Source organism: Zosterops lateralis (genome assembly GCF_965231275.1).
Source record: "Zosterops lateralis genome assembly, chromosome: 7".
Lineage (NCBI taxonomy): Eukaryota > Metazoa > Chordata > Aves > Passeriformes > Zosteropidae > Zosterops > Zosterops lateralis.
The window spans coordinates 10328335-10353836 of NC_139767.1; the positions used below are offsets into that span (position 1 = coordinate 10328335).

Here is a 25502-nt window from a genome sequence, read left to right on the forward strand (position 1 = left end):
GCTTTAAGTGAACAAGTACATTTTCCAAAACTCCAAGTTCCCTAATGATGTACAATAGCTGGAATGAAGGAGGAAGGGAAAAACATGATCACTGGAAAAGGATTGAAGTAGTAGCAGCAGAGCTGTCTGAAACAAGATTGTCTGATGATAAGCTGACAAACACCTTCCATTAAGGATCTTGTTTTGAACATTGCTTACACGAGGCTTGGAAAAGAACAACCTGAACTGCCTCGAGCATGGCTCAACCCTGAAAAGGGAGCAGGGCTGTCACAACACATCCTGCATCACCTGCTTTTAAATTATTTCCCCTCCAAAACAGCTTTTGCAAAAACAAACTGGGCTTGGGATTGGAAATCCAGGCTGTGCTCCCACAGGCTTCTGGCTCTCTGCTCCCACCCAGCAAGGCCCTGATGGCTTTTGCTTACACCCCACCCACAAAACTCTCTGCCTCCAGCCAGACAGAGAAGACAATAGATCTGATTCTATAATTAAACATAATCACAAATAATTATTTGGTAAGTAATGTGCAAACCAGACTATACTTCACTACCCTTTACTAGGAGCACATATCTTGTGAAGTAGCAAGAATAAACCAGCTAAACTCTTGCCTCCGCACCACCACCTGCACCCTGGTCTGCTCTGTGCTCAGCCCTTCCCCTCTCCCACCTGCCTTCTCCTAGAGATTTAAACCTTGCTCTCTTTCTTTCTGCTGCACCTCATGCTGCTGGAGCAGGGGAGCTGGAGTTCTTGGGTGATGCACACTAGGACACTTTTAATTGTAAATACACACTATCAAATAAACACTTGTATTTTAAGCAAGTGAGAAAGAAAGAAAGAAAACAACTTATTGAGGCAGCTGAAGCTTTAACACAACATTCATTTAGTCAAGCCTCCACAATACTTAAAAAGGAAAATAGTCAGGATTGACCCTGCTTGTGCAATGCTGGACCCAGCCCGGTATTTCTGTACGCACAATTTGTGATATCCATTCTAGACAGTGCAAAACAAGCCTCTGGCAGATCTATTTCTGGTGTTAGCTTGGCTCTGGATTTTGGCTGCCTCCCATTTTTCATTAGGAAGCCTATCAGCTGCCCCAAGAATTGCTTATGTTTCCAGGTGAAGTGAAGGTTACATCCTGCCGTTCCTGGAGTCCTGAAATTCCTCTGCACACTGAAAATGCTGCAAGTTGCCTATGTTTCATTGAACTTATCCATTAAAGGCACCAAAATAACTCTTGGCCCGTTAAATTTAGATCACTTCTAAAAAGGAAAAGAGCTCAGACTGTTTAATTCAGCTTGCCCAGTGTCCTTTCCTTCATTCTCATTACTGGAGGCTGTCCACCAGTCTTGATTTAAGTGCCAGGATTTGGTTTTAGTTTTGGCATTTGGGATTGGGAGCTGGAGGGGTTTTTAAGTGCCTCCAGATCATATCAGATCAGATCAGAAAATTACTTAATAAATACTGTCTTGAAGTTACATTAATCAAGTGGAGACAAAGACTCAGCACCATGCAGACTAGTTAAAATAAGAAAGCTTTCATAAAGGAGACAAAAATAAACAAAGTAGCATTTGTTACATTTGTTACATTCACCAGCATTTGTTACCCATTTTAGTAGAAGAAAGTCTGTCACAGACAGCATGATATTTGTTGGAAAAACTACAAAGATTGAGGATAATTGATCTAACAACACACTGAATTCTCCTTGTCCTCCTGAATTTGTTTGTTCAAAGTTTCTTGAGATTTTGATTTGGTACAAACTGTGTTGTGTAATATCTCACAACAGACATATCAGTGATACCATTAAATAACAGTCATGCAATTGTAATGGCAGTACCAAAAAAAGGACCTAATTCCTTTTATATGTTCCCAGCAGCATGTGCTGCACCACTTATCCATCTGAGCACTTCTTGTCATATCTATATTTTGTTTCCCAGAGCTTTTGTCTTTTTTTTCCCCCCTCCCTCATAACCCATCAATCATTTAGTCAGAAGCAGGGAAGAAGTCCTGGCACCAAGGCAGTGTTTCTGAACAAGAGCACAGCAGAGAGTGAAATCTCTGGGGGCATAAATTCCAGCCAGTGTAAATCAGCTGAAGCCAACTCCCAAGTGAGAGGCCCTGTGCCACGTTACACCACTTGCTTTCCAGAGGGTCCTGCACACTGTCCCCACCAGAAGCACAGCTGAGAGGTGGCCAAGGCAGTGTGAGGTTATGAACCTCAAGAGAAATGAAACCACCGGCAGCAGAACAGAGCACCAGCAACCCCAGTGAGACATCTGCTCCTCGCTGGAGATTTCAGAATAGAGCAGTGAGGGGAGAAACTCACTTGAAAACATCAACCCTGTCAAAAGCTTCATTTCCTGCTCAGTTGTCTCCAAAACATTTCAAGCAATTTTTTTAAACCAATTATTTAGGTGTTAAATTCCACAGGAGAGAAAAAAAAATAGAATTAAAACCAAATCTGTGTGGAGGGAGGACACTCTGAGGGCTGAAGGGGTTCATGCAGCTGGTCAACTTAGCCTGAGACATCTCCTCCATTCAGTGGCCCCACATCCTCTGGAGACTGCTGATATCCTGCCCACACCCAACCCTACCAGCAGCAATGGCAATCAAGCAGAAAAAGGAAAAAAGAAATGGAAATGCTGCAAGTTTATCTTCCTTCAGTTTATCACTTATGAAACCATGACTTACTCTTCCTTGCCAAGGAAAGCGTGTGCAAGGGCTGCTACACACACTGCAGCTGGCTCAAAAAAACCCTTTCCATTCTCTCCTTTCAGTGCAGCAGCACAGCAAGACCTGCCTTTCATCTGGCAGCCTGGGCACTCAGCAGGACAAAGTAATAGTCCAACCCACCTGTAATTAAGTGCTCTATTTGATATATGCACCACACATTGATACTCACCACAAACACTAATAAAAACCCTTTCATTTTTAGAAAATTAGTCCTGATTTAATGAACTATAAAGCGGCATCTGACCCTGTAAGATCTTACTTGGTGAGATCAGGACTTCCGCTGGCTACGGGGTCTGGTTTATATTACTGTACACACAAAGAAGGCAGCTACGAACCAGAGAGTGCCATAATAAATTTGCAGATACTTCAGAACTACAAGAGACTACACAAGGACGTTGGAGGGCAAGACCAGAATTTATAACCACCTTGACAAATTACACAAACAGCCAGGCTGGAGGAAGAGTAGGACACTGTTCAGTATGGAGAACATTGCCTGCCTGTTAGAGAGAAATCCAGGGCTGTTACACAGCAGTTCTGTCTAAGTAAGAATCTGGGAATGCAGTTACTAACTGAATGTAACTGAACAACATTCTGAAAGGAAGAGACTTAAAATAGGATTATGACTTGCAAAGCACACAGTGGTCCTTCCACACTGCTCAGTACTGCTTAGGCTGGCTGGAGTGAGGCATTTAGTTTAGGACACTTCTTGACTTGAAGACCAAATCAGAGCTTTAAAACATGATTTACAGGGAAAATCTAAACAGATCAGAGCTGGTCACAGTACACAGAAGACAAACTTAAAAGAAACAGGAGAACTATTTGCAATACATAAAAGGTTGTTATTAAAAGAAATCATCTGTTTTCCACATCCAAGACATACAGAGCTTGAATGGCTGCACACAAGGAGGATGCATCTCTGCTCCATTAAGGGCAACACAAATCAGGACACTGAATGTGGCTGAGTTACAAACTGTGAACTGCAGAAGATTGTATTTCAAAAATAGATCTAGTCCAACAATCACTGAAAGTCAAAGGTATTCTTTTCTGCAGGCTTCAGTAGGCAGAGGATTGAACATACGAAAGCAAAGGAGGCCAAACAAAATTCACACACATATGTGAAGATAAAGGTTAATGCAAAAAGGGTAAGCTACAGCAGAAATCAATAAAAATATGTATTTCCAAAAGTCCAGGGGAGTCTGGTGCCTTTGGGTAGAAGCACACTAACACATGGCAGGACTCCAGCAGAATTTCAGATCCCATCTCATTCACTCATCAGAAGGTAATTTCAGCTATGGGGTTTATTTCACATGAACTCATGCACAGCGTTTCTGTTAAGGACAGATACATTTTGCAATCACAATCTCATGTGTTCCTGAATCTTCCTCTTAACAGTGACCTGCAATACTTCCAAGGTCCTGCTGTCATAGATATCTAGGCCAAGCCTTTTAGACAATAGAAACCTCCAGGATCATAAAAATAATGTTAGGGAGGAAGAAAACATTTTAGGGACTTGAGCAAAACCTGAATTATCTGATTTGTTTGGTCTTACCACTACATTTCAAGTGGATCTTGCTCAGGTTCCCCCAGTGCTGCACATCACACACACAGCCTCAGCACTGCCTGTCTCCTACGCACCACAGCACAGCTCATTCCTCTGGTCAGCAGCTGCCACCCCCGCAGCCACCCTCCTGCCAGCTCCAGAAACACTCAGAAAATCTCCCAGCTCACCTTCTCCTACACAGCCAGAGTCAAATATACTTTAAAAGACATTAAAGACTAACATTGGTGTTTCCTGGTTTCTCTTAGAGGTCATGGAGCTCACAGTGCTCTTGAAGAGGACCATGGTCGGTTATTACTGTTTCATAAAATACTAAAATCCTTTGCAGATTTTAGTCTCTGATATTTCCTTTCTGCATAGCTGATATAAAGTTCAGATTAAAAATGTTTAACTACTGAGGATGATGACAGGGTTATTTCCATTAATAGTAGAGTAACTATGTGTGAACATGGAGATCAGCTCATAACACCACTTCATCTCTTTCTTTACATTAGGCATGCTACAGTTGGCATGGACCTCTGCTTAATAACCAAAGCAGATGTTTTACCTCTGTTTTGAATCTGGAACAGATTAGCAAATTTAGTTTGATTCAACATATCCTGATAATATCCTTGTTCTCAACCTCAACCAAATTATTGAAGCTGACGGGGTGGGGGGGAATCAAGCTTTGCTGATGAGTGCAATGTAAGACAGCCAGGCCAAAGAAATTAAATGGAAATTTTAAAAGGTTTCAAAATTGTCTTCACTTCAGAAAACAATTCAGTGTCTTCAGAGCATGAAGCATCTGACTGTGACAAATCCAGCAGTGTCAAAATTACTTTGTACAGACACAAATTAAACAGAAAGATGAGCTGGAGAGTTATAATGAGCTATTACACTCTTTCTTCCAACAAGTTACCATTGCAAGTTATGAATAGCTTTGTCTGCATATCCTCTGAAAAGACTCGCAAGATGTCTCTGAGACCACTGTCACAGTTTTGAGACTCAGTGTGAGCCATCCTTTCATCACACTCAGTCCCATGCATCAGATACATCTCTGTATCTGAGAAAAGCTAACCTTGCATGTGCAGCACCAGCCAGAAGGGTAAATGTGTGCATTGTCATTGTGCAGATCTTCCTCACTCCATTTCTGCTCAAACTGCTTCCAGTCATGGTCACAATCTCTGGCTGAAACCTATCATCACTGAGAAGGAACACAAGAGAGGGGCTCAGCAGCCCAGCTCCCAGCACTGGTTTTGTACATGCAGCTGTCTCTCCATGGTGACTTTCAGTTCCTGTCACACAACCCAAGCGGTGAGGTTGGCAGTCAGACACAGCCCAGCTATGTTAGAGACCATGTCTCTGTCCATGTCACATCTAGACACACTGATCCCTCTGGTCTGGGATAACCACTGCCCAAATGGACTTCCTTTTCCAGAGAAAAAGGCTCAGCCTGGGAGAGCTCAGCCATAGACTGAGGGGTCCTGGCTAAGTCAAGGCAAGCCCCCCTCCTTCCTGAGCAGTCTCATTAGAGCCTCTTTGCAGCAGAGGAGGGCAAAGAATCATCCAGTGAACAAAAGGGAACACAAGAGAGGGAAAGCGCAGTCCACTTCAGACGGCCCTCTGCAAAATAAAGTGCTCAGAAATACCATAGAAGGGGGAAAAAAGACAGTTTTTACAAATGACTTTTTAAGCCCAAACTGTACCTGCCATCTGTAATCCAAATCCCATTTTTAATTTTGCTAGAGGCCATAGCTTATTAAGGTTGAAAATTAGACTTGCATAGCTTAACACTTCAGCCTCTTATTTATTTTCTGCAAACTATTCCACTTCAATAGGGAAAAGTTTACGATTCTGTGTTGTTGTAATACACCATGAGTCTGATACCAAAAAAAATGCTTGCAAAAAAGAGCACCTAAGCTTGCTAAAAAATAATTAGTTGGGGCTTTTTTTAAACAGTTTTTATGTTAAAAACCAACAAATCTCTGCCTTGAGATTTAACACAGCCACTAAACACAGCCACTCAGTTCTTTAGTGAATTTTCATGTATTAGTCTAGTCAAATTTAGCCCAGTAAATATCCAACCCTACTACAAAACACCCCTTAATCAGGTCATACATGTAACTGCTGCCTGTCAGGGCAGTGGCAATGTGCTTAACACTCATTTTTGTCTGTGCTGCTAAGCAGGGCATTATTCTCTACCTCTCTAATGACAACAGCAGAAAGAGCTGCTGACAGCCTGATCAACTGCCTAATGAGATCCGGAAAGCTGAATTACAGTAACCTAGCTAAGTGAAAAAGCCAAAACAAACCAGAGGATTTCCCAACTCAGTTTGACTTTCCCGTTCTTTTGAGATTCCCTGGCCACCCACTTTGGCCACACCACTGTGGATGCCTGTGGTGTTTGAACACTTCCTTCTGACAGGGAGCTCTTTGAATCGTGTTGCCCATCAGAGAGGAGGATGTTTGAGGAAGAGCTCAGGGAACATGCTTATACTGCCACTAGATATCCCAGATGGCCTCTTGGAAAAGGGGATATCTTTCTGGAATCATGCTAGTGGATATGAACCCCAAACATGAACTCAAGAAGAAGCAGGTGTAGACCTTACAGTTTTCATTCTAAATCCCATATACATTGCAAAACAGAGCCTGCATAACTAAATTAGTAACGATCTCCACTACTTTTCATAGATTTTTAAAAGTGACTCAAGTAATGCATGAGAAGCTGAGAACATCTAAGCTAACCCCAAGCTTAGCCCTTCACTTACTCAACCCTTTTGCAAGGAACCGGTTTGGTAAACCACTACCCTATTTTGCTGCATGGTTTAACCACTCTCAGGCTACCCTGCCCCTCTGATCTGCTAAACAAAGCAAATCTCTCTGTGCCTCACAGCTCCTCCTCTCAGTCCTTCAGAAGTTCTTGCCTGTTTTTCATGGCAATCATCCTAATTCAAGACCTGTAGGTCTCCTTCTCTGATATCTTGTTTCACTGGTGGGCGCAGATCACTCCAACACTTAAAAAAAATAAGAAAAATAACAATAAAAATAGAAAGGCACAGTCTTGCTGTGTCAGAGACACTGGATTTTACAGAACAAGATTAACAAAATGCATTTAAGGGTCACATCTAAGTTGAGGACAGACACTTTCAAACTAAGCTAAGAGACTGATAGCAATGTTTGGTGCTTTTCAAAATCCCAAACATATGAAGCTGCATGATCTTTCCGAGGGACGGAAAAGTTTTCAGGGGGGTGGGAAAGGTTGTACCATCTCCCCATCTTAAGTCATCATGATTGCAAGGAGTTAAAAAAAAAAACAAACTGAAGAAGGAAACTAAAAAAAGGAAGCAGGCTGTTCCCAAAAGCCTGCTGTACTGCTTTCACTGGGGGTTTTGCATGGGGAAGTCCAGGACTCTTCTGCCTGCAGCCACTTTATGTAGGGTCCAGAGTGTCTCCTCCCTCTAGGGTAAGAGAAGCAGATGACAGTTTTTCTATGTTATCTGCAACCTCTCACAGACCAACTGAAACTACAGTGTGAACAGGGCTTGCCCAAAGGGAATTCAGTCCCAGTGCACTGAGCTAAAATGATGGTTGGCAGAGAGCTTTAAGCTATGGGGGAAATGGTGATGTTAACAAAAAAGGCAGATATACCTTTCTCCATCCCAGTCATATGCCTATACAGATTATTTCAGGTTCTTTAAAAACAGGCAGAATCTCGAGGAAGTAACCAGAGAGAGGGGAGAGAAAAGGAACAAATCCTTCCTAGTGAGAACAAGCCATCCCTGCTTCGGATTAGCCAGCTCTGTGGTCTGGACTTCAGATCTGACTGGACCAAAACTGGGACTGCACTGGTCCTGCCCCTCCAGGCTTCAACAAGAAGTAGTTAGCTATATGCTTTGAGTAAGGCAACCTGGATTTTCAGCAGTCTCATTTATAATCTAATTCAACTTCTAACTTGTAAACTGGATATCTTGTAAAATTCAGAAGGTGAAATCCATACAGGCATAAGCAGCAGACAAAACACATGCAATTTCTCATCCCTATTCATGCCATAGGAGTATGTAGACCAGGGGGGCAGACTGCATGTGTCTGATGTATTCTAATTCTAGTTCTGAACTATAATTCTCACCATTGAAACTGTTTGGATCCTAAAGGCATTTTAAGTAATTTTATTTCTGTCTCTACAGGAAGAAAGAAAAAATAAAACATCTCTGAGCCATATTAAATATTTGAACAGAATTCTGCAAACCAAGAACAAGACATTTCTAATCTAGGTCATCTTATAAAGACATTAATGTCACCATGCTAAATTTCTACTCTCCTGAAACAGAGCTGCCACTAGTTAACTCGCTGCTATGACACAGATTCTGAGAAAAGCCCCAGGAAATATTTTAGGCTGATTTCTGTGAAGAAAGAAAAACACAAATCACATTTTTAAATGCCTGCACCCAGCCCCACCAGCCCGCTCAGTTTCAGATAATGGAACCACACAACACAGTTTGCTCTTGTAGGAAGTAACAACTGATAACATGCCAGCCTTTTTGCAGTTTTTCAGTGGAGTGCTATCTGACTCCAGCTTTCATTCAGCTTTCTGTTTTAAGAGAGCATAAATTGGCTGCAGTGCACTCTTGAGTTTGCTATGTAGTGTTTAAAAAGATAAGGGGGGAAGTAATCACAGGGGGACGTCACTCACCAGCCTTCAGCCACACTCCACTCAGGCTGGATATGTGCAGTCACCTGCTGTCCCAAGCCAAAACATCCTTTGCTGTGCAAATCCTGTTCTTCCATCCCCACAAACTGCTATGCCTTTCTTATTGACCAGTTTCTCACCTAGCAATTAATACAGAATCATAGAATAATAGAATGGTTTGGATTGGAAGGGACCTGAAAGATCACCTTGTTGCAACACCCCTGCCATGGGCAGGGCCACCTTTCACTAGACCAGGCTGCTCAGAGCAACATCCAACCTGGCCCTGAACAGGGGATGGGGCACCCACAGCTTCTCTGAGCAACTCATGCCAGTGCCTCACCACCCTCATAGTCAAGAATTACTTTACTGGATGTCAAACTCCTTTCTGCTAAGCTTTCTGAAGGCTAGGACAGCACAGGAGGGGAAAAGGCCCAGGAAGCTATGATTTTGTGGGAAAGAATCAATGTTGCTAAAGATAAGTCTGTAACAGACATTAGGAAATAAAGAGGAATAACTATGGTGTTACTTGCTACAAGAGTGAGCAGTTGTAGCTTTCCAAACACACAAGCTCTCTGAGCTGTGTCCTCTTGCAGCTTCCCTCCTGGCTACAGTCTCAGAGACACAGGCTCCACCTGTCCAGAGCAATGTCACTTGAAAAAGATTTGTCCTTTCAGATGATTCAGGATTCCCTGATACAGCAGCTTTAACTGGAAAAATGAAGGACTGACTACTGGCTCACTGCAACAAGTTAGGTTTTTTTTAATTATGAAGAATTATATTTGTACAAAAGTAAAATAGTCAGGTTTAGGGCTACTGAAAACCAAGTCCTGAAGTGCAGAGTGGAAAGAAAGCTCACCATGTGTACAGACTGAACTCAGACTTGTCCTCTCTAGCGAATGTGTACCCATTAATTATTATTTGTGCCAGCAGCACCAAAGCACTGTGACTCAGGACTGACAGTGAGATGTTCTCTTGCTGTTATCATGAAACATGACTTAGTTTGCATGCCTTTGTGAAGAGCTGTCACAAACCTCAGCTTAAAAAAAAAAAATTCATGGCCTGTTGTGAAGGTGAAGCACGTTGTTCTTATTTTCCTAGAATAAGAACAATTCTCAGTGCTGCGCCCACAAGCCTCAACTGGAAATTCAGGAACAACATAATGAAAAGGAGATTAAGAAATTTATATATTAAAGATCATACGGCTTTAAAACATAAGCAAACTCTTAGAGCTGTCAAGGAGATGGATTTACAAAAACAATGGCATCCAGCACCCAGAATGATCACTTCACTTCAAACCACTCCACAGTGATTTTAAAACTGTGCTTCTAAGAAGTCAAGAATTACATCCTGAATTACAGTCTTCAAGTAATGCCTGTAGCTTGCCCTATGATGGTGATGTCTCTGCACACCTGTGCTTGGAGGTTATTTTAGAGTCTATAATTTGCACTATTTTCTAAAGAAGTTTAAGAAAATTTGGTAAGAAATTTTATTCTCATAGTCAGAAAGCCAGTTCTCACATCCATTTCTCCTAATAATTTCTCACAAATACTGGTGCTCAAACATCCTAACATGTTTTAAATGTAATTAAGATGTTCTGGACACATGAACAAGTGCCAAGTCCGTTTGCATGATGAGGGGAAAAACCCCCACTGAACAAGCTGGAGGTTCCTGAAGCCTATAAGGGGTAATTTTCCTGGTTTTGCAGCAGATGGGAATTGTGTTACCTAAAGTTGATTAAAGCTGACAGGCAAGTGAAATGCTGCATTCACAAACTTCCACTAAGGTGACACTGACAACTACAATGAAATCCATAAATCAGAAAAAAAACAAGCAGATTCATGCTTCTGCTATTTTGTTCTGCTAAAGCCATTCCAGGTGTCTTAGACCATGTTTTATAGCCAATATGTGCTACAGCAGCTGAGCAGAGGAGTTGGGAAGCACTTTCCCCCAAGCTGTGCATCCCTAGGACGTGGCTCATCGAGGCACAGACACATCCTGCTCTTACTTATCGCCACTGCTTATATTGAAAAGTGACAAAAGTCATATTAGTGCTGGTAAATGTGCCTGGTAAATGTGTGTACCACTGCCTTCAAACTAAATAAAGCACTCACTGCTCTTTGCGGGCAAGGCGGCAGAAAACTGTCAGGACCGCATTGGCAAAAAAAATACATCTACAAAGAATGGCAAATTTGCAGGTGCTCTAAACACATCTAACACCAAAAATGACGTATGACTTGTTTGTTCCAGGCACGGACCTTCCAGCTTAACCCACTCACTGCATACTGAAGATCTCCTTTGTAATAGTTCAGCATCTCAGCAGAAGCTTGAACTGACCTGAACTGCCACATCCCCCTTTTCCAAACTGGGGCTCAGAGCCATCACCACACTTTACAGCCAGAGATAAAAATATTATTTCATCTCTCAAAGCCCTTCATAAGGACTGGTCCCAACCTCACAGACCAAGAAACAAGCACAAAGAAGCATGTATAAAATTGTTATAGGACTCATTCTCCTTTCACGTATTTTCAGGTTTTATGTTTTCAACTTTTGCAAAGCACTGAAGATATTTCTCCAATATTTTTTGTTGAGTGACAGCATTATTAAATTTCCTAAGTTAATTGGCATCTATAGAAGAAATGGTGATAAGATCTGTAAATGAACTCTCAGCACCTTAACAAATGGAATTACAAGAAGCTAGGAAAAAATGTTTGTGCTCTCCTTGTCATCCTGTTCCACCCACAAAAGGCATTTGCATTAATAGAGAACCTGGCATTCATAAACCTGTATGGCATCACAGCACTGGGGTCACAGTTGCATTCCCACCATTTATTCAAAAAGCAACAATTTCAAAATCCTTGCTTGCACTTGGTTGCTTTGATGACTTGCTCATTCTCACCCCTAGTTGTCTCCTTTTTCCTATGGAAGCAAGGGTTGAGGCTGTGAACATCAGACCCAGACCCTTTCCAAGGTAGGTGCCATAAAATCAGGTCAAGGCTGTATGAAAAATGCCACCTAGTTCTGAATCTGGCTGCAAAGACAAAGATGCAAATGTACATACTTAAAACACTTCTCCTCAAAGGCTGTCCATCAGGGCACCAACTGGACACAAAGACTTCCAAAAGGAAAATGCATCAATGACTGAAAACCACATCCATATCAATGAAGCAGAATCCACCATAGGGGAGTTTCACAGCTCAGGCATTCAGAGTTAAAAAGGAGGAAGAGGGACAGAGAACTCCAAGCTGTTCAGGCACCTCATCCTACACAGACAGAGAGCATCTCAGTTTCATCAGAGGAACTTAGGGGAGTTGAGAGCCCAGCTGGGCTAATCACAGCTGATCAGAAGACAGGAGAGAAGACCCTGGCACTGAGGAAACAAAGATTAATTGCTTCAGGGAATCTTTGTGCACACATGGTTTCTCCTGCCAAGGTAACACTGTTCACACACTGTTTCTACTGCAAGGTAACTGCCAATTTCTGTTACCCTCTTCTGGACTCCTTGGCACCACTGCTTGTTCCCACACTGGCCTGTGCTTTGAAACCCCAGCCTGAGGAAGAGCTGAGCAGCCCAAGCACTTGTCTTCCCTTCCTTCCTAAGCAGCTGGCATTAGTCATGAAATAGCCCCAGTAAAGAAACTGGATCAGTGATTGTTTCCTTTCTAGCACTGCTGTCTCATATCACACCAAAAATCCCACCAATGCCCTCAGTCATACAGATGGCACAATAATGATTGTAGTGATGGGGAAAAATCTCTCCTCCCTGCACCTTCTCCCCATGGAACTGGTCCAGAAATGACAGCAGAGTGGCAAGGTGGTCTGCAGCCCTAGAACCCACACCTCATGGGGTCCATCACTCACACACCAAACACCACAGCTGTCAGCTGCACAATACCCCCAGAGAACAACACACACCTCATATCTACCACACAGCACCACATTAGAGACATAACTAACAGGGAGGCAGGGAGGGATTTTACCATGCTAGAGGTACAGAAGATGAAAAGCATTGTGCAAAGTACAAAGCAGAAGAAATACATTCTGACTTTAATATCTAAAACCTTTTAACCATAAGTTGTTTTTAGCAACTGTATGTCACAGAGCTATGGATTCCAGGCTCAGAGTGTAGTTCTGGAAGCAGTGCATTGTACACACACAGTTTGGTCACCAGCACAGGTCCAACATGAGCCTGGCTGTAAGCATCATTGCACTGCCACTGCTGATCCCTGAAAGCCATCCCAAGCAGCAGCCTCCCTCTACATGGGATTCACTGATAAAAGTCCCTCTCTAGGAGAAGAAGGGTTAAGTGATCTCTTTAAAGAACTGTAATTAGTCCAACAGGAAAGTAAATTCTGTCTTCCTGATTCAGGGACAGTGAGTGCCAAGAAGTCTGAGCACATATGCAGAGAGGGCAGATATGCACAGCTCCGAAAAGCAAGTCTGCTCTGACACTTGAATTTATATGAGGGACACAGGCTGATTTGTTTTTAGTAATCTTGTTTATAAAGTATAATCCTTTACTGGTTTTTGTTTGCTTTGTTTTTTAAATCTGTCTAGGAAAATCAAACTATGCCATACCCAACTCTTCTGCATCAGTGCTGCTTGAATTTTAAATGGAGATGATTTGTTCTTTTTCCTTTTTCAAAGGCCAAGGAACTCTAGTATTACACAATTACAATAAGTGCATTCTAAATAAGACCTTCAAAAATTAGCAGTTACTGTAGTTGATATATACAGCTTGTTTTGTAGATCTGGTTGACTAAAACATTTAAATGCAATACTGGATGAGTTTTACAATGTTTTTTTTTTCCTTCCATGTAAATTTAATTTCATTTATCAGTTCAGCCTCAAGTCAGCAGTTCAATATTTAGTTCCCATATTTAATTACATTTCCTTTTCATTATGCCCTTTTCCAGATTAAATGTTTAATCATGGTGTTCACTGTAATATAAAAATTACTGGAGTGAAAAGAATGAAGTAGTAATGTTCTCATACACAACATAGTATGTTAAATTCTAGAAGGTTGATTTAAAAAGGGCAATGATGTCACTGAATTAAGAACTCAATAATAAGCCCTCAAGGAGAAAATGAGCTAAATAGTAGCAAAAATGAACAACCAGAAGATTAAACCATCATACCTTTTAGAGAGTATCAGGGAGCCATTCATGCTTTAATAAGATAAAAGCAAAATAATGAACTGAGCTTCAGTGCATGCCGACTTTACCCATATGATACCAGTGACTATCTAAATGTGCCAGGTTTGGAGGTGGAATCACCAGTCCACACAACAGCAGTATCAGAAACATTACTTGGCCCCATCACTTGTGCACCAGGTCAGAGACTAAAAGTCTAGTCCTCGTTATTCCAGTATAAAAACTACAGTTCTTCATCACCCCAAACTCTTCTGTTCCATAAGAGTTCAAGGAAGAACTAAAAGTTGTTTTTGACAATGTCTGTGTGCAAACTGAGTGATAACAATCATTGCTCCTGCTGTCGTCACTGTTACCCATCTTTCACTTTGTCTTTGCCCACGGTAAATAACTTGGTTTTCCATGATTATTCACAATAAAACTTGCTATGGACCAAAGATCTTGCTTACTAGAAAAGAGGCAATTATACTGTAAAACCTGCTGCATAAAAATTATATCTTTCCTATGCATTTCCAGGTAGTAATTCCTGGTTATGGCTGTGTAACATATATATTCTCTCCCCTGGTTTGGAGTTCTGCTTTTTGCACCTCTTTTTCTTTGCCTTAGTCACTGGTGAGGCCATTTCTTCCTGCAGAAATTACTCATTTTTAATGGACACCATCAGTCTTCTGTAACTGCCTTTGCTTATTGTGAGCAGACCAAACTTCTGAAGCTTCTTTTTTCCAGGTCTTGTAGAGACACGTTGTTCATCAAACCCTATCTACAGAGGAAGTTTCTTTTTAAACTAGGCAGGAGGTAGCTGCTTTGCTTCATAAAGCATGAGTTATTGCTCAGATTTTTCACTTCTTTTTTTTTTCCAATTACTGTCAAGTAGTTTTTAGACATTTAAACTTGATACAGCCATATAAATCCTCTGAAAATATATAACATTACCTGCATTTTTAGCCAAGGTTTTTCTAGGAAATACTGCAAGTTTCTGTTATCCATCAGAATCCTCCATTTAGTAGCTAAAGAATGCAAAGCTTCAATTCTTTCTACCTTGTCTTCTGTGCTTTCCAGAAATTAAAGCAGAGAGCCATACCACCCTAAACTAGGAGCTGTCAGGTCACAGTCACACAGATTGAGGCTGTTAGGAAAGTTCAGTCACCTTAACTTTCACAGACTTGAAAAGATAAAGAGTGAAACCTCCAATTTAGGAACTGCCTCTGTTCTGGAGAGTTGAACTGCCAGAGTGTTTAGGCATTTTTTTCCCAGTCACAAACTCACTCAAGCCATGGTGGGGCAGAGCTGTGACAGCCTAAGGTGCTGCTGTCCCCAAGCATCCACTCTGCATCTCTCCTGCAGCAGAGACACCAGAACAAGGTACATGCCACATCTGCAGCACAGCAAAGCTGTCCTGGGAGAAGGGACAGCCCCACTTTCCCCAAACCTGCTCTATAGCCACCAGCTCCCCTACACACTCCTCTGACACCCATGGGGGTCACAGAAAACAATTCTGGGGAGCTGAATCCTACTCTCCAGGAGGCAGGCAGTACTTTTCTGCTGGTTTGAATCTCGGCAGCTCAGTGAGCAGCCCAGCACACGCTAGCAGTGATGTGCAGGATGAGGTAGGAATGCAGGGCAAGGAGCAAGCAAGGGCCCAGGCCCATCCTCTCCAGGACATCAGTACACTGCTCATGTGAGCCTTTATTGGCACCTCAGCTGGGCTGTGCCAGCAGGGACGAGCTTTTGCTACAGTGACAACAGCACTGGCAAGCCATCCCTTCTGTTCTCACCGGTCTTGGGGCAAAATCCACCAGAAAAATGTTTAAGGTAAGCCATGAACCTGTAGCTGAAAGGGAGGAATTCCTTACACTGCAATCAAATCTGCCAGAACTTGTCCATCAGAGCCCTTACATGGGCAAAAAAAAAAATTTCCTCTCTTGCAAGGTTCAACCCAGTTAAAATGAGTGTTGAGAAAAACTGAAGAACATAGAGTGCTTCAAATGCCCTGTGCTGGATTACTGTTAATGCTTTCAAAATCAACACCAAGGTTCACTGACAACTTTGCACTCAGAGTGCAGCTTTGAAAAAGGGGAAACACTTTGGCCAGGAACCTAAAATATTTTCAGAGACTAAGATCCAACAGAAAGTAGGTTTAAGAACTCTGCTTTCTTAAAAAACACTTAAACAACAACATTTTGTTACTTTGCTTAAAAAAACCCTGCCATATATGGATGCAAATTATATACAGATTTCTTGTAAAGATAACCTCAAGTACCTGGAAGAATTAAAGCCCTAAGTATGACAGGGCTGTCTGGGACAACGTTTCTTTTCTTTGATTATCTCATTTTCTTCTATGTCAGCAAATCCTTCAATTTCTCTTCAGATCTCCAAAAAGGTTCAAGGGAAAGAGGTCAGGAGAAAGATATGCAAACAGGAAAAAAAAGAAAGCAACCTTAAAAAAACCAAGCAGTAGTAGTACCTGCAAAGGACACGCATCTCATGGAGGTAAAAGCCCCAGCCCACTAAACTTTAGCTTCAATAGGCTTCACAGTTTAACCCCAAAGAGAAAATATCCAGCACGTATGGCATGAAAGGCAACAAAAACCCCTGAGTGGCAGTTTGCATTTTCTTCTCCATATAGGCATAAAGTCTGGACAAAATAAAGCACATGAAGTGCATTTTTGTAAGTAGTGAAAATTAATTTTCATAACTAGGAAGGCACAAGACAGATGATACAGGACACTGAGCTCTTCCCTGTCAGAACATCCAGCCTGCATCCAGCCCATATAAATGACAGGCAAATCTCTCTCATGAGGGTTACCCAATGACCTGGATCAGCATCCATATTCCTAAAAAGAACATCCCTTCACAGATAATTCAAACCAAAACAGAGCTTAATTTATTAGAAAAGCAAAACGTGCAAAATGAAAAACAACCATGGTCCTGTCTCTGCATGCTTGTGACCAATATAAACCATGTCTAGATGCAAACATCTCATGTTTAGGTGACTTTACAGCCCAAGACCACACAGCTGGCATTGGTCCCAAGCATTTATCTCATTTTCAAGAAATTACAATTACTGCTACACACTAGTGCAATTCTCTTAGTTGGTAGCTAAATTTAACCCAATTTCCCCAATATGAAATAGCAGAATAAATAAAGCAGCAGAGAAGAGAGAGTAGAATGAGGAAAAAGTAAGGGTTTTTTGTACAGAAAAGATGGTTCTTATTTACTCATCTCTTACAAACAAACACTCCAAGAACATGCTCTGCTGGGCATTAAAATGCTGTAAGGCACTGAAGACAATAATCTCTTATGTATGAACCATTCAGCTGAGGGAGAAATAAAATTAGTTTCGCTGATGTGACTGCATAAATGAAAACATCCTAGTAAAGACTAGGAGGAATTGAAGAATTTTAAATGGTTTTGCTGGGGGTTTACTTTTGATTTTAGTCTGTGCAGTTCATTCTACAAACTAAAATAGAGCAGCACTAAATGTAGGAGGCCAAAAGAGAAAGTTTAAAATCAGAAAACCTTCATGTGCCTCGGGCTGACACGTTAACAGAAATTTCCCGTCAAAGCAGGATATCATATAAACATTGTATTTGAGATGTTGATATATGTGTATGTGGATATGCATTGTGTATGTTCACCCCATTCCATAGAATCATCCTAACCCAGAGAGCTGAGCTAAAGACAATAATGGAGTAGGATTAACCTACAGGAAAAATCTTCACTTTTACTTTTACAGAAACATGTTATTCCTCCTCAAAAACTTACGCTTCACAGCCCAGAACTGTGATTTACTGCTGGGCCAAGAACAACTCTTGCAATCACCAGTCCCTGAGGTCTTTAATGTTTTATTTGGATGCTTTTCAGAGCTGGAGGAAAACCCCTGGGATAACTGGTAAAAAGACCAACTGAGACAAAGGAACTGTGCCCAGGAATGCCAGCAAACTGCAGGGGCACCAGAAGATGTGCAGCAGAAGCCAGACACAACAACACAGAGCTCTCTGCTGTTGAGTCTCACACACTTACCCAGCACCTTTGCACTGTTTGCATATGCTGGGAATGTCAGGCATCCCCTCCCCTGAGTCTCCCTTAGATAATCCACCTCTGCAGACAACTCAGACTGCAACAGCTTCTTCCAAACCTGCCCAGGACTTGCATGCCAGGTACCAAAGCTTCTCTGCAAATTACCCTTGTGAGTACCCAAGCTGAGCAAGATTTCAGACCTGAACCAAGAGCAAATTCTGCCCTGAAAGTGCTGTGACAATAAACCCACCAGCTGCGGGCCTCAGTGCTGGCTGGCTGAGGCAGAGGAGATGAAAAGCCAGCCTAGCAGAGCTGTGACTCACTGCACTCACCTCAGCCAAGACAGTCCTGACACAAACACCACAGCACCAGAAGGAGCAGGTAATCCTGCTCACCACACCAAATAAAAGATAACAGGCACAGAGATCTTTTTAAAAGAGCAGAAGACTGCATGCAAAAGTGTGATGCTAATTATTTCAAGAATCCTTCAGAGAAATGGACAGAAGAGAGACAGGAGAGAGACAGCGAGTAATTAAGGATTGATAATTATTATTTTTAACCAAAAGAGCACGTCCCGCCGGGCCCACAGAGCAGAGCGGGACCCGGGCCCGCCACAGGCACCAGCACAGCGCATCCCTGGCATGGCTCCTGCCGCCGCCCAAAGACAGCAGGAAAATTAACTCGGGTTTAATAAACACTGCAGGGTAAACATGCTTTCAGATAGACACCAAATATAAATACCCGGGGTTTTTTTTCTTAAAGACACAGTTAGCTTTTACACAACAGCATTTAGATCTTAAAGCCTTGAGGTCTCCCACAGCTTTTCCTTATGTCTAAGAGGTCTGAGGAGGAGGGTTTTTCCCTCCCCTGTTTCAAGCACAGGATCACAATGTCTCAGATGACACTAGAACAAAATAAAACTAGGGGTAGGTGTATTACTGAAGGCAGGTATCTGTTACAGCCCAGCCAGACAGTATCCTTTGCACCAGATAATCTTTCAGTCGAGATAAACAGCACAACCAGGGCAAGTGTGTTTGTAGGGTCAGGATACAGCCAGAAACCCAAACAGAGAGTTCGGAAAACGTCACTCCTCTGTAAGAGTGCTGCCAAGAGCATCCAGCGATACGATGGGCCTAAACTGTACAAATCAGAAAGATAAACACATTTCCAAGTTGCACAGATGATGAACAATTTCTAATGCTTTTGCTTGCTTGGAGCTTTGCTATTTTGGCATTGAAAAGTACTCACAAAGACTCTCAGACAGAAAAAAAATTAATAAATGTAACCAGAAGAGAAAAGTGTAGCAGGACACCTAATTGTCACATAGTCTTTAGAGAATAAGAGACAGTCTCTTCTAAATAGATAGCAAGAAACTGAAAATGCAGCATCTGAAAAAACAGCAAGGTAAACATCAGCTTAGAAGTTTGGCCCACATCCTAGATTTCATTAATATGTTATAGGAAAAGATATTCTGAGCCTTAAACCATGTCTCGAAATCATCAACAATTTAATCTTTTGTGCAACACTGTCAGGATCCTCCGCTCATGTAAGTGCCGCTCTCAGAAGGCAGCAACTTTAATCCCCTGATTTCAACAGTTTGGCAGTAGAAAATTCCTGCTATAAATTACACTTGCTGTAACAGACAGTTAGTGCTGCTCCAGCCCAAAGTTTCTTCCCAGCATGTTGCTGGCGAGGTTACAAAAATGCATCCACTACTCAGTTTAATGCTTCCTTTAGAGTGGCAGGATGAACTGCAAAAGGTGACATCTCAGAAGGTTTTGAAGAAACAAATATCAAAGAAAGCAGCCAAACACACAACAAACTAACATAAACCATATCAAAAGACAGAAAGTAGTACAGAGGGACAACCCACCCACTTTTCTCCAAAGCCCTGTTTTGACGGGTGTGGATAAGATCTAGCAGTCTATTGCACAGAACAGTTCGGGTTGGAAGGGACTGGAAAGGTTTCTAGTACAACCCCCCTGCAGGGACATCCTCAAATACATCGGGTTGCTCAGAGCCCTGTCCAGCCTAACCTTGAATGTTACCAGGGATCAGGTGTGTACCACCTTTCCAAACAACCTGTGAGAGTGTTTCACCACCTCCATTACAAAAAACCCCTTCTTCCTTATACCTAATCTAAACTGACCCTCTTTCAGTTTAAAACCATTACCCTCTGTCCTACTGCAACAGGCCCCAAAGGGCTTTCTGGAGGGGAATTGCAGTGCAAGAGGCTGACATCCAAATAAGTCTCATTTAAAGTAAGCCTAAACTCTGGAGACAAGGAGGGAATAAATCATCTGAGTAACTTTGGGCCAAAGATAAATGCCAGGACATTTCATAGGATAATAGTCAAAATATATACAAATATTTAAAAAAAACCCACATGAATTCTCCATGAGACGGAACAAGAGATAAAGGAGGCCACAGGAAATACTGGTCTTGCTTCCAAACAGCATGGACACGGGCTGTGGCAGAGTGGAACCAAAACATCCTCACACTCCTGGAATTCTGTGCTAAGCAAAGCCCTAAGATATAGACATTGCAGAGAGGAATCACAAACAGCAAAGAGATCAGTTCTATAGTATCTGCTGACAAAATCACACCTACAGGACCTATTTACCCTAAGCTGGTGAATGAATCAGTGAGAAGCACAAACCACGGGTCCCCCTGCAACAGTCAAATTACCATTAAAAATTATGAATACCCTCCAGGGAATTTCCACTCTGCACATGCTTCCCAATTACTTTACAGCACCCACATTTCAGCACAGAGCAGAAAAAAGACAAGAGGGCTCTGTCCCAGCTCACATTCCTATTAACACATGACAAGTCTGAAGATTTCAAATTCCTTTCAGGTGTTCATCCATGAATCCACCCACCTGCATTCCTACAAAAATATCCAAGAACATCCAGAGCATTAGGCTGGCATCTGAACACTCTCATAAACACTGGGTCAAAATGAAAGCTTTTGCCTTGTTAGCTTTGGCCAAAATAATGTTAGCAGAGCATCTCAATGACCCAAAACTGAATCCAGGACACTACCATTACCAGAAGAAGCAGATCAGTTTTTCATATTCACAGATGCACAAAAATCTTGCCAGGTATAAGTAACAGAAAAACATTTTTGTGTAAAAGAAAGGTGACAAGATAAGATTGATCAGATCAGTGAAGGAAATTCACCAACCCATACAGCAACACTTGTATTTGTTATCTGTCACAGTTATCAGACACCTTGACAGCTGCTCTTTGCCATTAAGCAGCAAGACAGTATTTCATGAAGGGAAAATGCTGACAGTGATGAGATCTTGCTGGGTGATAAATAAGTAAACTGTGGCTAACATGGCTGAGGCAGAGGTCCTCCAAGGGCACAGTGCTCAGCAAAGCCACCCTGCATTCCCATCTTGAGTGCAGCCTTGCTGTTTCCCTGCCCCGAGACCCTTGCTGTCACACATGCTCCACCAAGTCCACATTCATGTTTCTCTTCCCACGTCTTCCTGAAAGAAGAACCTAATCCTTTATTGGCAGAGACAGGCTGTTATTATTATCTACAGGAAAAACAAAAGATATGCATCTTATCTGAGGCTCAGCATGAACAACTGGTAAGGAGAAGGGAAGCAGAGACCACACTGCAGTGCTGCCATTCTCTGCAGCCCTTAAAAATGCTAAAGGTCTGAGAGCCTTGTCTCCTTTCTGCATCCACACAGAGGTGAGGGTGGGACACTGTCCAGGAAGGGCAAAGGCAGAGCCCACCACCCACAGCAGGATCTGCAGGCAGCACTGCCTGTGACACCCAGGGTTATCTCAAGCAGTGCTTCCGAGACATGGAGATCATCATCTGAACGAATCATGGCTTCCCTCACATAAAAAAAGTTTCCCATTCCACAGGCAAGCAATTTCAGCACACCACACTCAGATGATTTCAGCTACAGGGATGCTGTGTAGTCAGATACAGCCCAGCCCAAATTCAAGTTAATTGCTTCCTCAGCTGTGGCCAAGAGGAGCAGTGCTGTCAGGGATGTTTACAGCACCCTCAGGGACCTACATTAGGACAGAAGCACTTGCCACGGCCAGCAACAGAGTGAGAGCTCCCTGCCACCCTGCCTGGCCCACAACACACACTCCTCCCCAGGGAATAATGAACGTGTCCTGATGGGAGAAGCTCTTGTGGTGCTTTGTATTTGGATGCCAGTTGGCACAGTAACAGTCTAAATCATGATGAGGGCACAATATAACAAACTGTCCATATTTGTTCGTCTATTTTCCCTAAAAAGAAAGAAAAATCTACTGCTTTCTCTACAAAATAAAATAAAAAAAATCAGGCAAGCTATGTTTATACAGACTTTGTGCAGGAACTACTAGCTAGGACATTATTTCAAAAGCAAGAAAAAAATCATTGATATAGATAGACCCTTGCTTGACAACTGTTTCACTTATTTAGTTCTAAATAAACCAAAACCACAACAAAAGTTCTTGTTGAAATACAAAGTTTCCTGATGATTCTGAGGTGAGGGAGAGAGGACTTAGAGGAAAACAGAAATCTTTTGTGAAAGGCCACAGGGAAGAGCAATATGTTAGTGTCAGGTCAGAATTCAGTCAACAAATCTAATAGGAAATATGTGTCTCCAGAAGTTCAATTGCTCAGCAAGCTTCAGCTGCATGAAGAAAGTGTTCAAGATAAACAAAACACATCAATTTTCGAAGTGAGTTTTGTGAGGTGGCTCCATCACTTCATTATGCTGGAAAACAGTGGTAGGAAAGATGGAGTAATTTCTAAATGTTTTGCCACCACTTCTTGCTTGACAGCACAGAACCACTTTTCACAGGCAGTCATTTCAGACCTGAAACAAAATTAGATGTGCTGTAGCCAGGATTTTTATTTTCTTCTGAAGGTCCTTAAGTTGCTTCCTTTCGGTGCAGCTTGGCTGGCATAAAATGAAGGATATGCTGCCACACAGTCTCATCTACTTGCAATTATGTTTGCTTCAAAATATTAGCAAAACATCTTGGGTGGAGGAAGGAGGTGACAAATCATCTGAAGGGTGGCAAGAGGAGGATGAGAATTTCCATTACAAACTACTTGTTAGGTAGTCCCACCCCAAAAACGTCATGATGCTATACTAGGATGTGAGAAAAGAAAGCTCATGGTTTGTGTGTGTCAAATTGCAAGAGTAGCATTCACATTATTTTAGGGCAGGCTCACATCCAAAACCTGCATGAACACTGTCAACTCCTAAAATCATCACAAGTGACCCCTGAAGTTCAGTCCAGCCTGAACAGAACTTTAGATAAGAGCTTTCTTCAGACATTGGAGAAGTCTTTAACAAATATTTTCACACACCATAATCTTTCTTACTTTCAGTCCCAACTACAGAAATGGACCAGGAAAAGGTATAAAGTAGTTTTTCAAGTATTTTTTTTTTATTCTGGTAGACACCCTATTAAAAACCCTCACAGTGCTAAGAGGGTCTAGAACAAATACATGATTTGACTCATAGATTATATAACTGTAAAATATAAGGATGAGAGAACTGACATTCATCAAGAGACTTAAAACAAGAGAATCAAGTCTACTTTACAGAGGCCATCATTTACTGTCTGGATCTCTAACCTACTTCAGAAAAACTGTTCTTCATTTTTCCAGATGAAGTAGTTTTTTTTGATGGAATTAATAATCACTACTTAGGAAAAACTATTTTGAGCATATAGATTATGTTACACACAAAGTAAGCTATACCTGAAATCCTGTTAAACCAATTTTTTAATAAATTGAGGCCTTCCACTACATCATCTAATCATATATATTGATTTATTTTTCCTTCAGAAACCAAAATCATAGTCTGAAACTGAATTTCAGACTCTGTCTCTCTTTTAGTGTTCATGCATGAATTAAAAAAAAAAAAAAAAAAAAAAAAAAAGAAAAAAAGAAAAAAAAAGAGCTGCTGTTAAATTTTAAAATTTCATTGAGTAATGCCAGGGTAGATTCCAGCTCAGTAAACAGTTACCAGGGAATTCAAAAGACATGTTCACAAATTCCCTCAGCAGATCCAGCAAGCCAAACAGATGTCTGCAGGTCTCCACTGACAAAGACAAAACAAAACAAAGCAAAAAAAGTAGTAAATTAAGCTATGCTTAACTTGATTATACACAGCGAAAAAGCATGGGTATTTCCTCTACCAAAAATATCAGGCATTCTGATAAACAGTAAGCAATGGCAACCAGCCAAAAAACGCATTGTAAATAGCAGGAGCATTTTTCACTACCAAAAGACAACAGTGAGATGAGTTGGACTCCAGGAACTCAGCTGTGAAGAGATTTTTACAGAAGCACATTCATGGATTTTTAAGTTTATAGTTTCAAACATGTACATAGGAAAAGGTTAATGTTCTTCTCTTTCTTCCCTTCTGAGGTCATGAAGCAGGCAAAAATAAAGCACTCTTTGATATTATCACAGCCTACAAGGAGAGGCTATTTGACAGTATGAAGCTGTCTGGAGAAAGACTAATTTTCTTTAGAGCAAATCTCAAAGTCTTCCATGAACTCTTCACATAATAAACATTTATTTCACCTTTTTCAAGATAAAATCTGAGGGAAAAAATCATTGCTCCAAAGTTTATAAGTCCTTGAATTCCTGTGTTAAATAATAAGCATTAATCAATGTTTCAAGTTAAACATGAAAAAACATTTTAAGAAAATGCAGCTTTGTAGCCTTTGCAGATAAATGTGCTTGGGTCTTTTCCCTCTCCCAACATACACATGAACTTTTAAATTCCAGCAGTAATTTTAAATAAATCTCCGAACCAGCATCTTGTTTTCTTGCAACGTGCTCTGGGAAAAATGGAAAAGTTTCAATATAATAAGAAATGACGAATCAAGATGTAACTATGTTTACTACATTTCTCATAAAGTTTAAGCTTTTCCATAGCAAAATCTCATACTATGGAAAGTTTCCATCAGTTCCTGCTCCGAACTTCGTCTGCAGACTCTCTCAATGGACATCTCATAACACTCATTCCTATCTAACCCTACTGCACAGCAGGGAAACCAAGGACCTGCAGGACAACTGCATGTCACAGGAGGACTGTGAAGAGCTGAACTGTGAGACTGTTATCCCTCCTATGGCAGAACCAAAAATAAATTTGCATTTCAGTGAGACATCACTATGAGAAGAGAGAGCACCCAATTCCCCTGCAAGTAATGAGGTGTTACCTAACAGAGTCAGTATTTCAAACTGGGGATTGCAAACACATTGCTGGGTTGGTTTTTTCCACTTCCTCCCCCTTTTGCTGTGGCTGACAGTGGCTGTGGGAAGTGTGTGCACACTGCACAGAGCACTGCCCCTGCCCTAGAACAAGCCCAGCCTGAGAAGCAATGCCAGCACA

General features: G+C 41.6%; 1 protein-coding gene across 5 annotated transcripts in view; it reads right to left on the reverse strand.

Moving 5' to 3' along the window:
• Positions 1-25502, reverse strand: part of ANKRD44 (ankyrin repeat domain 44) — a 130521-nt gene that overhangs the window by 75504 nt on the left and 29515 nt on the right. The window contains exon 1 of one of the 5 annotated variants that reach the window (XM_083865225.1): positions 5346-5431. The exons of the other annotated variants lie outside the window; for them this stretch is intronic. The gene's annotated coding sequence lies outside the window, so the exon portion shown is untranslated. Of the gene's footprint in view, positions 1-5345; positions 5432-25502 lie in introns of those variants that run through there. 5 annotated transcript variants of the gene reach the window in all.